Below are 9,450 nucleotides of genomic sequence, written 5' to 3'. Positions count from 1 at the left end.
AAGGAGGGATTGTAGGACCAGAGCCAAATGACCCTGGATCAGTAATGATCTCAGAGATTCAGTTTTAAAAGAAAGTGAGATATGGCCACTGGCATCTTCTTTGTTCTCAGAGGCTTCTGGAAGCCGGGATCTAAGTCTGAGGCTCCTGTGTCCTTCTGGCTTGAGTTCCTCCAAGAGGGATAACGGGGAAAGAAGGTCTGGTCCACATAAATTAGCTGGTTGCAAAGTCGGGTTTCTAAAGGAGGAGAGGGGCTCTGTCCCTAGGAAAGGAGGTGGTCTGGCTCCAGAGCAAGAGCTTGAAGACCTCACCCTCCTTTCTTCCCTTAGTCCTCCCACGCCCTCGTTTGCCTTAAAATTCCTAAAACTCCTTCCAGGTCCCAAGTAAGGGTTTAGGCTTAGTCTGGCTTTGGGGAAAACAAGATGACTGCTGAACATCTATTCTGCCTCCGAGTCCCCTGGGCTGAGGGATTTCTTCACACATGGGAAGCCCGCTTTGGATGCATTCCAGTTAATACAATGTGTAAAACTTGCTGGAGTCATCGTAAGGTGTAAAAAGTTAAAAAAAAAAAAAAAAAAGAGTAAAAACTCAAGGGCTTTTTTACATTTAAAAGTTTAAATGTTGGTAGAATACCTGCAAATACCCTAGGGTCTCTGTACTTAAAGTAGCAAGTATATGGCAATATGGTACCCACTGAAGTTAGAAGCTGACAACTGTCCTGGGCCTGGAGGGAAGGGCGTGGCTTCTGGGTTTCAGAAGTATATTTGCCAGTATCTTAAAAGGTTGCCAGCATTGTATTTACAGAGAAGTTAAAATATTTACATATCCTCCATTTAATTCTGTAGTTAACATTCTGCTACATTTCTTTTTTTTTTTTTTTTTAAGATTTTATTTATTTATTTGACAGAGATCACAAGTAGTCAGAGAGGCAGGCAGAAGAGAGAGGAGGAAGCAGGCTTCCCGCCGAGCAGAAAGCCCGATGCGGGGCTCGATCCCAGGACTCTGGGATCATGACCTGAGCCGAAGGCAGAGGTCCAACCCACTGAGCCACCCAGGTGCCCCATCTGCTACATTTCTTTATCATGCTACTAACCATTCCTTCATCCATCCTGGTTTTGACACATTTTGAAGGACGGTTGCAGACAGTACACGCTCCTAAACACTTCAACAGGCATGTTACGAGCTAGTTTACCTTTTTTGGGGGGTGGATGAAATTTATGTACAGTGAATGCACAAATCTTAAGTGTGCCACTTACGTGACAAGTGCTGGTGCACCAGCCAACTGAGCCCCCTCTCAAGATCACATCATCCCAGAAAATTCGGCTTCCCAGCCAGTATCCACCCCACTCCCACCACCCCCCAAAGACAGCCCTTGTTAGATTCCCTCCAAAGTGCAGCTCCATCATTCAAGCATCCGCATCAGCACTTGCCAGTGTGTCTGGGAATTCTGTTCCTCTGTGAGCTGGTACTGCCTTTCTCCAAAAACGTGTTTTTAAAACTGCAGGGAATTACAGGGGTGCCTGGGTGACTCAGTCGGTTAAGCATCCAACTCTTGATTTCAACTCAGGTCATTTGATTTCAACTCAGGTCATGATCATCAGAGTCCTGGGATTAAGCCTTGGTCAGGCTCTGTGCTCAGCAGGGTCTGCCTAAGATTTCTGCCCCTCCCCTTGCTCTTGCTCATGTGTCTACACATGTGTTCTCTCTCTCTCTCTCTCTCTCTCTCCAAAAAGTAAATCTTTAAAACACTGCAGGGGGGTGGGGCATCTGGGGGGCTCAAATCTGTTAAGCGTCTGCGTTAAGCTCAGGTCATGTCCCAGGGTCCTGGGTTTGAACCCTACATCAGACTCCCTGCCCATGGGGGAGTCTGTTTTTCCCTCTCCCTCTGCCCATCCTCTCCCTCATGTCACTCACTCCGCTCTCGAATAAATACAATCTTCAAAAAACAAACAAAAAAAAACTGCAGGAATTACAGGCTTTCTCCTATATATGTTTGACTCAAACCAACTGTAATTCTGTACATTTTTTCATTGAGAATCCATCTTTCCACACCAAATTTAGGTTCTGGCGAATTACCAGGAGGAAAAAGAAACGTAGATCCCGTAGACTTATTGCAGCAGGTAGAAATCATGAATTTGCCCACACCTCAAATCAGTAGAGCCACAATCCAGTATCAGTGAACTTAAGCTGAAAAATTGCATTCAGTTGCAAAGGAAAACACGGGATGCAAAGTGCTAATTCAACTGTTGTGTTAAACAAGCTTGATATGATCAAAAGGCAACTTTATTATAGTTTCCCACAGTTTTTCAATTTATTCTCTGAGGCTTGTTCCCCTGCCCCTGGATAGAAGGTCTGACAAGTGCTAAGGCTTCTCCCATCACCTTTGGGTACCAAAGGCCCTCCCATTGGCAGGTGATGTGTCCAGGCCGGTGTAACAACAAAACCTTTTAACTGGATTTGGAGACGGAGACTGCCCCTTACCCACCTTCAGCCCACTGCGAGCCTTGCCCTGTGTGGTGGGGGTCGCAGGGTGGGCAGCAAGTGCTTGGCCCTGTTTCCTGACTGTGCTGCCACCTCTTTGGCCCCAGTGTTGCTAAGAGGGGAGTGAGATGGAGAGGCAAGTGCGTACTTTACTGACAGCTCTTGTGAACTTGGTTCTGGCTCTCTAAGCCTGACATGTTTAAAACTGAAACTTGTCCTTCTGGTCCATCTTTCATGAATGTTTTCAAGACCTGTCTGCTGTCCCACCGGCCACTCCCTCACTTTGGATGCTGCAGGCTCCCTGCTGGCCCCTGACAACTTGCCTTTTGGCCTCTGGTGCTCAGGGACCCCCGCTACACGCTCTGCCTCTGTCAATGTGAGGTGAAACAGAATCAACCACCACTTCCCTCCCTGGGTGGAGACTCGAAGCCTATCAACAGCTTCTAACGATCTCATCCTCTAGCTTCCATGTCTTGTACGGGCTAGCGAGCAGGCAGGAGTCTGGCCTTGCTTTGGGCCACCTTGTGGTGCAGTCCTGCGTTCCTTCCTCTCCTCTCAGCATGCGGCCACTCCTGCCTTGGAGCTTCTGCAGAAACTGGGATGAAAATTACTAGACTTTAACTTCTAGTTCACAAGACATATGTTGGTAAAAACTTGCCTTAAAGGCAAGATGAGGGGCGCCTGGGTGGCTCAGTGGGTTAAGCCGCTGCCTTCGGCTCGGGTCATGATCTCGGAGTCCTGGGATCGAGTCCCGCATCGGGCTCTCTGCTCGGCGGGGAGCCTGCTTCCCCCTCTCTCTCTCTGCCTGCCTCTCTTCCTACTTGTGATTTCTCTCTGTCAAATAAATAAATAAAATCTTTAAAAAATAAAAAAAAATAAAGGCAAGATGAAATAGGAGTTTCATCATTTTATCATCATTATCATTTCATGATTAAAAAAAAATCTGGGTTTTAAATACTTTCTGGACATACAAGACTTGTTTGACTTTCAGGTACTATTAAGTTTTCAAATATATTTAGAGAAAACATTATGGATAAAAGAGGCGTAGTGCCTGTAACTTGTTCTTATTCTACAGTCTTCACAAAGCAGTGCTTTGTTCATTGATTTCGTTCAACAGTTACTTAGTGCCTGCCTAACTGTGCACCAGGCCCATGTCTAGACATAAAGGAATGAGAACACGAGCTTATTTCTAGTGGAGATGAGACAACGGTTAAGAAAAATAAAACGGTGCTTGGGGCCCATCTTGGACCAGTTAAATCATAATCCTTGAGCATCATTAGTTTGTAAAAGCTTCCCAGGTTTTTGTGACATGCACCTAGAGTTGAGAACCATGGGCACCAATAAAGCCTTACACACATGACATGGTTGTAAGCGTAAGAGACTAAACAATACTCAGAGATTAAAAAAAAAAACTCTTTAAAGATTAAAAATATGAAGGGAGGGGTGCCTGGGTGGCTCAGTGGGCTGAGCCTCTGCCTTCGGCTCAGGTCATGATCTCAGGTCCTGGGATTGAGCCCCGCATCGGGCTCTCTGCTCAGTGGGGAGCCTGCTTCTGCCTCCATCTGCCTGCCTCTGTGACTGCTTGTGATTTCTCTCTCTGTCAAATAAATAAATCTTTTTAAAAATTTAAATATGAAAGGAATAATTTCAGCAGATGAACTGCAAGATAATGTTGAGAAAATCTCCCCAAATGGAAAAAAAGGAAGAGAAAAATGGAAAAGTTAAGAAAATTGAGGGATCCATCTGGGATATTCAGCATCTGATTAGTAGAAGTTCCAGGAAGAGAAAACAGAGGATAGAAAATTATCAAGAGACTACGAGAAATTTTCTAGAACTAGGTTTCCAGATCAAAACAACTGAGTGACCAGAGAAAATAATTTTTAAAAGACCCATGGCATCCCAATGTTTCTAGGAGCAGTGTCCACAATAGCCAAGATATGGAAAGGGCCCAGATGTCCTTCGACAGATGAATGGATAAAGAAGATGTGGTATGTATATACAATGGAATGTTACTCAGCCATCAAAAAGAATGAAATCTTGGGGCGCCTGGGTGGCTCAGTGGGTTAAGCCGCTGCCTTCGGCTCAGGTCATGATCTCAGGGTCCTGGGATCGAGCCCCGCGTCGGGCTTTCTGCTCAACAGGGAGCCTGCTTCCCTTCCTCTCTCTCTCTGCCTGCCTCTCTGCCTACTTGTGATCTCTGTCTGTCAAATAAATAAATAAAATCTTTAAAAAAAAAAAAAAGAATGAAATCTTGCCATCTGCAAGGATGTGGATGGAACTAGAGGGTATTATGCTAAGTGATGTAAGTTTAAGACATATACCATATGATTTCACTCATATGTGGAATTTAAGAAACAAGACAGATGAACATATGGGAAGGGAAGGAAAAATAAATCAAGATGAAAATACAGAGACAAACCATAAGAGACGCTGAACTCTAGGAAACAAACTGAGGGCTGCTGGAGGGAAGGTGGGGGGGGTAGGGTAACAGGGCAGTGGCCATTAAGGAGGACACTGGGTTAACATCCAACAGCAACTGATGAATCACTACATTCTACCCCAATAACTGAAATAATACAGCGTATGTTAACTAAATTGAATTTAAGTAATTTTTTAAAAATAAAACTAAAATGACCCACACCAGGTCCCATCATCACGACATCTCAGAACACTGTGAACAGACATAATCCAGGGAGAGAAAGGAAAACAGGTGCCAAGGATTAGAAATTACAACAGCATTAGACCAACGGCATCACTAGAAACAAAAAGAGTGGTGTGATGCCCTCAAAATTCTGATTGAAAAATTATTTACAAGCCAGCATTCTGTTCCCAGCCGAACTATTAGTTAAGGTAAATATTTTCAGGCCTATGAGATCAATGTATTTATCTGCCCTGAATCGTAGGGAAGTATCTTCAGTATCTTCAGGAAGATACTGAAGAATATACATCAAAATTAGGGCATGAAGCAAAGAAAATTAAGACGTGGGGTTCAGGCAGTGTGAGACTCCAACACAAGAGAGACAAGAGGAGGGCGCCTGGGTGGCTCAGTGGGTTAAGTCGCTGCCTTCGGCTCAGGTCATGATCCCGGGATCCTGGGGTCGAGTCCCGCATCCCGCATCGGGCTCTCTGCTCAGCAGGGAGCCTGCTTCCTCCTCTCTCTGCCTGCCTCTCTGCCTGCTTGTGATCTCTCTCTGTCAAATAAATCAATAAAAAAAAAAAATTAAAAAAAGAGAGACAAGAGGAACAGCTCAGGATGATGGCGAAGGGCCCAGGGCAGTAAACCTAGAGAAAAGTCCTAAACAGGGGACAGGGATGTTCCCAAGAAGAAAAAGCTGATAGATTATTTGATGTATTTGAATCGTTTCAGAGAGATTTTTAGTTCTGCAACAAATTTAAGGATAATTTAATATTGAGGCATGGAAAAAAAAAAAAAGTAAACCCAACAATACAAAGCAAATCTAGGACATATCATGTGGCTCAGCTGTGCATAGTTTTGGAGGCAAAATACCATAAACCCTGAATGGTGCTAAACTGCTGGGGATGGGAAGGGTGATGACGGGCAAGGGTCAAATCCCCTTCCAACGTAAGGACTCAAGAAATAAGAGGAGAACTACAGCGCTTAGAAACACGCAGGTAAGCTCAGCTGGGTAAGCATCTGACTCTTGATTTCAGCTCAGGTCATGATCTCAGCGTTGTGACCTCAAACAGTCTGAGGCTCTGTGCTGGGCATGGAGTTTGCTTAAGATCCTCTCTTCTTTCAAAAAACAGCATGAAGGTTAATATCAAGAAACAGCAGGGTTGCCGGGGGGAGGGGGGCAGGGAGAGGGTGGTTGGGTTATGGACATTGGGGAGGGTATGTGCTATGGTGAGTGCTGTGAATTGTGTCAACCTGGCGATTCACAGACCTGTACCCCTGGGGCTAATAATACATTATATGTTAATTTAAAAAAAAAGAAACAGCAATAAGTAATTTTTTTTTCACTTTTGTATGTTCCCAGTATTATTTGGGTTAAAGTTAAATTTTTGAGAGCTTGCCCTAAGCTAAAGCTATGCTTGTAATATGTTAGTGCTTCTAGCCCTTTTCCAGTGAAATAACTGAAGAATGAAGGAGTTTTCTAGAACTCCAGGGGGAATCTGGAGGGGTAGATCAAAAAGAATCTGTTCCAAGCATAAATGATCTTTTAAGTCTCCTACTGTTTTTAAAAGTTTACACACATTTTGCATTCTGGTGGCTTTGTGGAGAAGCAGGACCTGAGTGCAATCAAGAGCCCAGTCAGCCAGGTGAGCACTGATGGTGGCCTGGGTGAGAGTTAGGGTCCTTTCTGGGGGGTGGGTGTAGGAGGGGGTTCCCAAGGAAACCATCAGAATTTGCTGAACTGGTGGGAGGGAAGGAATGAGATGTTAAGGGGACTCCTAGGTGCTTGCCGAGCAACCAGGTGCTGCCCCTCATTGAGACGAGCAATTTTGGAGAGGATGAGACCAATAATTTTGAAATGGCCTGCTTAATCTGGGCCTGCTGGACATCAGTGTGTCTGATATGTTTGAACACACCGTTGGATACACAATTCTGTGCTAGACATCCAACTTGGGACCATAGCCTGTGATTAAAGCCAAGAGCTTTACATGAATTCACTAGAGTGAAAGAGGGAACGAAAGGGAAAAGGACCCTTCTGGAGGCACCAGCAGGGCTACTTCTGCTCTGGAGGTCTGCTCCAGGAGCAGGCACCGGCAGAGAATGAGAAGGAGGGAGGCTAGGAGAGTCAATTGACACAAAAGCTGTTTCAATTAGAATTTAGTTCCGCTGCAGAAAACTCAAAATAACTGTGGCTTAAACAAGATAAAAGTTTATCTAGTCAGCAGGCCAGGATCAGAATGGTGATTCCACAAAATCATCAGGGACCCAGGTTCTTTTCAGCTTTTAGCTCCACTATCCCCAGGGTATAGCCCTTGTCCTTACGATCCAAGATAGCTGCTAGAGCCCCAGCCATCACACTCAAGTTTCAGGCAGCTGACGGAGGTCAGGGTACAGAAGGATGTACTCTTTCCCTTTAAGGAGATTTCCCAGAAGCCCCACATAGCACTTTCCATTTTTTTCCTCCCTAAGAGCACTCTATGCCTTTATAACAACCAAGCAGGCTACTTGAGGGGTTTGAAGCAGGAGGAGGGGGTGGCCCCAAGGCTAGGCCGACTTGCTTCCCAGGATTATAGGTGGTGACTGATCATCTTGAGATGATTCCCACCTGGTCGAGGGTCTTGCTCTTGTCGACGCCCACCATGTCCATGTCCAGTAGGATGATCTTGTCCCGCAACACTTGTGTTTTATGGACAAAGTTTTGTCATCTTGTCACGCTTAACTGCAGTGGAAGCTGGGAACTCAAGCTGGGTGTGTGGCTGCCTAAGAGACATCCGGGGACCTGTTCCAAGCGGGGAGGGTAGCAGCAGAATCGTGCAGGGGGGACGGTCTGCATTCTCCGCCATAGAAGCCAAGAGAAGAAAGAACCTCAAGGAGTGGTTGGGAGGGGAGCCAAGGGGTGTGTGCTTTCCTGGAACAAGTCTGTTTGCAGGTGAGAGACGGAGAGGGGCCTCCAAGAGAAGGATGGCCCTGGGGGTCCCAGGGGGACGGGCTGACCTGGGCAAGAACAGGGACAGCTAGGCCACTGCACCTGAGGGGAGGCAGGGCGAGGGCACAGAGGGCCGGGAGGGCTCTGCGGGAAGGGGGTGCCAGCGGGAGGGCTGGAGCTGCAGGGGGAGGAGGACTCGAACTCACCACCCAGCTGAGCGGTGCCACAGTCAACAACTGTGCCTCCTCTGCTGCTGCCAGGGGCGCAGCCGTGTGACAAGCTCTTTGCCGGCTTCCGCCAGGACCAGGGTGTTGCTGGGTAACTCAGCAGACTGGGGGAGTGAGGGGCAGAGGTCAAGTAGCTTCATCTTGTCTGTTCGGAGGCCGGTGGTGAAGTGTGTGGTCTTGGCCGAGACCCGGGAAATGGGGGGCCAAGCTGACCGGTGGAGTGGCACTGGGGAGGGTTGGGAGGGGGACAGACGGGCCTGAGAGGATTCGAGAGTGACTGGGTTGGTGACTGAAGGGGAGAGCCCAGCCGAGACCCGAGTCAGGCTGGGGCGATGGGATGGGAGGGCTGGTGGGGATGAGCGGGAGGCGCGGATGTTGGGGAAGATGGCGGCTGCGCTAGGGTGTGTTGACCTTGAGAAGCCTAAGCCTTCTGAGACCACCTTTGCTCGGGAGGCAGGCCCCAGATCTGAGGCTCTGAGGGAAAGCCAGGGCTGGGAGTAGGGATCTGGGCGTCACCGTCCTGTTGAAGGCAGTGACGGTTGTGAATGGAAGAGGCCCCGAGATGACTTGGGCGGGCTGAGGAGAGATGAGGGCCACGGCAGATGCCATCTCTGAGGGGCAGAAAGGCCAAGCGGAGGCAAGCTCGCCCGGGGACTGGCCAGCTCTGGAGGCCAGTGTGTGGGGAGGACAGGGACTGTGAGGACATAGGAGGGGAGGGTGAGAGTTGCCACCCAGGCCCTGTCGTTCGGGGAGGGAGGGTGAGCGCCGAGCGTGCCCCTGGCTGGAGGGCAAGGGGGGGACATAGAGAACGAGGTCCCATGTGGGCAGTGGGACTGGTGGTCATGGCCTGTCCTTCCCAGTGAGGCCAGAGAGACTTCGAGGAGTGAGGGTAGCACAGCCCCAGCCTGGGCACTCCTGGGCAGGTTTCATTCCCTCCAATCTTTGGAAAATTCCACTTGGAGTCCATAAACAGGAACAGCCAATCCTCGCTCCCAGATAACGACTCTGACTCACAGACCTCCGTCCTCCTGGGTCCTCCCAAATCGAGGCCCATTTTATAATTGGGTTCGTCGCCTTGAATAAGCTATCACGGCAGTGGGTGCGGAAGTCGGTCCAGCTGACTCCCCGCCCTGCGTCCCCGGAGCTCCGCGCCCTCCTGCCCACTCACTAGTACTGCCCCTTG

This window comes from Neovison vison, chromosome 8 (assembly GCF_020171115.1).
Source record: "Neovison vison isolate M4711 chromosome 8, ASM_NN_V1, whole genome shotgun sequence".
Taxonomy (NCBI): domain Eukaryota; kingdom Metazoa; phylum Chordata; class Mammalia; order Carnivora; family Mustelidae; genus Neogale; species Neogale vison.
Note: the sequence above shows the minus strand (reverse complement) of the source record.